This window comes from Pteropus vampyrus, unplaced genomic scaffold (assembly GCF_000151845.1).
Source record: "Pteropus vampyrus isolate Shadow unplaced genomic scaffold, Pvam_2.0 Scaffold39, whole genome shotgun sequence".
NCBI classification, from domain to species: Eukaryota; Metazoa; Chordata; class Mammalia; order Chiroptera; family Pteropodidae; genus Pteropus; species Pteropus vampyrus.
The window spans coordinates 4,369,096-4,372,203 of record NW_011888820.1 but is presented as its reverse complement, the minus strand read 5'-3'; the positions used below and the strand labels follow the sequence as shown (position 1 = coordinate 4,372,203).

The window sequence follows — 3,108 nt, the reverse complement described above, 5'->3', positions numbered from 1 at the left end:
TGTATTGAATCTGTAGATCCCTTTGGGTAGTATGGATATTTTAACAATATTAATTCTTCTGAATCATGAATATGGGATATCTTTCCACTGGTTTGTGCTTTTTTCAATTTCATTTATCAAAGTCTAGTTGTTTTCAGTGTACAGACTTTTCACTTTTTTGGTCAAATTTATTCATAAATATCTTATTTTTCATACTATTATAAAGATTATCTTCATAATTTCTTTTTACAGATAATTTATTGTTCACATATGGACATGCAACTGATTTTGTTTTGCATGTTGATTTTGTGTCCTGCAACTTCACTGAATTCATGTATTAGTTCTAAAAGGGTTTTTTTTTTTTTTTTTGAGTCTTTAAGATTTTCTATATGTAAGATCATATCATCTGCAAATAGTGGCAGGTTTGTTCCTTCCTTTCCAGTTTCTTTTACTTTTTTTATTTTTTATTTTGAGGCAAGGCAATTTTGGTTGATCTTACAGATTGCAAGGACCTTGTCAGCTTACAATCTCTTATTTTTTTATTTTTTTATGCCTACAGCACCTGGTCTTCCTAGATGGTCTACCATCCAAGTACTAACCAGGCCCAACCCTGCTTAGCTTCCAAGATCAGACGGGATCAAGGCTTGTTCAGGATGGCATGGCCGTAGACTTTTCCTTTCCAGTTTCAATGCCTTCTATTTCTTCTTTTTCTTGCCTGATTTCTCAGGCTAAGACTTCCAATACTATGTTGAAAAAGAGTGATGAGAGTGGGCGTCCTTGTCTTGTTTCTAATCATAGTAGAAAAGCTTTAACCCTTTCACAATTGAGTATGACATTAGCTGTGTGCTTGTCATATAAAGATTTTATTATGTTGAGGTATATTCCTCCTAGACCTTAAGGGTTTTTGTCATGAAAGAATGTTGAATTTTGTCAAATATTTTTCTCTGCATGTATTAAGATGATCATTTGATTTTTATTTTTCATTCCACTAATGTAGTGTATAACATTTATTGATTTATGTATACTGAATCATCCTTGCATCCCAGGGTTAAACGCCACTTCATGATGGTGTACGACACTTTTAATGTGCTGCTGAATGCAGTTTTTTAGTATGTTGTTGAGAATGTTTATATCTATATTTATCTGGGACATTGGCCTGCAGTTTCCTTTTCTTGTAATGTTTTTATCTGGCTTTGGTATCAGGGTAAGGATGGCCTCATAAAATGATGTTGGGAGTCTTTCCCTTCTTCAAGTTTTGAAAGAGTTTAAGAAGAATTGGCATTAATTCTTTGAATGTTTAGTAGAATTCACAGGGAAAGCATCTTGTTCTGGACTTTTATTTGTTGGGTATTTTTTGATTACTTATTCAATCTTGTTATTCATTGATCTGTTCAATTTTTTTTTTATTTCTTCACGATTCGTATTTGGTTAGCAGTTGATCTAGGAATTTATCCACTTCTTCTCAATTATCTAGTTTGTTGGTATAAAATTGTTCATAGTCTCTGAAGATACCTTGCATTTCTGTGGTCTTAATCGTAATGGCTTCTTTTTCATTTCTGATTTTATTTATTTGAGAATTCTTTTTGATAGTATAATTAAGACTTGTCAATTTTGTTTATCTTTTTAAAACCCGATCATAGTTTTGTCGATCTTTTCTATTGTTTCTTGGCTTCTATTTTATTTATTTCTGCTCTGATCTTTGTCATTTCCTTCCTTCTGCTAACTTTGGGCTTAGTGATTTTTTCTAGTTCCTTGTGGTGTAATTTTAGGTTGTTTGAGATCGTTCTTTTTTCTTAATGTGGAAGTTTATTTCTATAAATATCCCACTTACCTCTGCTTTTGCTCTATCCCTTAAGTTTTGCTGTTTTTCTATTTTCATTTGTTTCAAAATATTTTTTCTTTTTTAATTTCTTCTTTGACCCACTGATTTTTCAGCAGTGTGTTTATTATCCACATAGTTCTGAATTTCTAGTTCTCCTCTTGTTATTGATTTCTACTTTCATACCACTGTGGTCAGAAAAGATAGTTGGTATAATTTTAATCTTCTTACATTTGTGAAGGATTGTTTTGTGACTAGCATATCATCTATCTTTTAATACGTTCCATGTGCACTTGAGAAGAATGTATATTCAGCTGCTGTTAGACAGAATGGTAAGCAAATGTTTGTTAGGGTCATTTGATCAAATATGTAGTTTAAGTCAATATTTTCTTATTGATTTTCTGGAAGGTCTATCTATTGTTAAAAGTGGAGTATCGAAGTTTCCAACTATTACTACATTATTGTATATTTCTCCCTTCAGGTATGTTAATATTTGTTTTATGTAAAAGAGTATAACAGTAAATATGCTTCTAACATAGGAAAATCTAGATATTTACTGTTATACTCTTTTGATGAATTGATCCTTTAATTATTATATAATGACCTTCTTTGTCTCTTGTTATAGTCACTAGCTTAAAGTCTGTTGTGAGATATAAGAATAGCTACCCCTGCTTTTTTTTGATTTTCGTTTGCATGGAATATCTTTTCCCATCCCTTCAATTTTAATGTATACATGTCTTTAAAGCTGAAGTGAGTCTGTTATAGGCAGTGTATAATTGATCTTATATTTAAATCAATTCCACCACTCTAAATCTTCTGATTAAAGAATTGAATCCATTTACATTTAAAGTTATTACTGATATGTATGGAGTTATCATTGCCATTTTGTTAATTATCTTCTCTCTGCATTGTAGTTTCTTTGTTCCTTTCTTCCTCTCTTGCTCTCTATCTTTGTGATTTTCTGTAGAAGTATTCCTCAATTTCTTTATCTCTATCATTTGTTTAACTACTATAACTTTTTCTGTGTGGTTTCCACGTGTCTTACATAAAACATCTTGCAGTTACAACCATCTATTTTAAGTTTCTAACAACTTAAATTTAAACATATAAAAGCTCTATATTTTTATATTCTTCCCCCAATATTTATGTTTTTAATGTCATAATTTATACCTTTTTATATTATTGCATCTATTAACAAATTATTGTGGTTATAGTGAATTTTTTTCATACTTTTGAGTTTTAACTTTATTCTAGAGTTATCAAATGTCATTTTCTCAGGAAGTCCATTATTGCCTGCCCTGAACTTTACT

At 30.6% G+C, this 3,108-nt stretch overlaps 1 pseudogene; it reads right to left on the bottom strand.

The window, feature by feature from the left end:
- Positions 1–529: 529 nt before the first annotated feature.
- LOC111738519 lies at positions 530–649 on the bottom strand (annotated as a pseudogene).
- Positions 650–3,108: the final 2,459 nt, after the last annotated feature.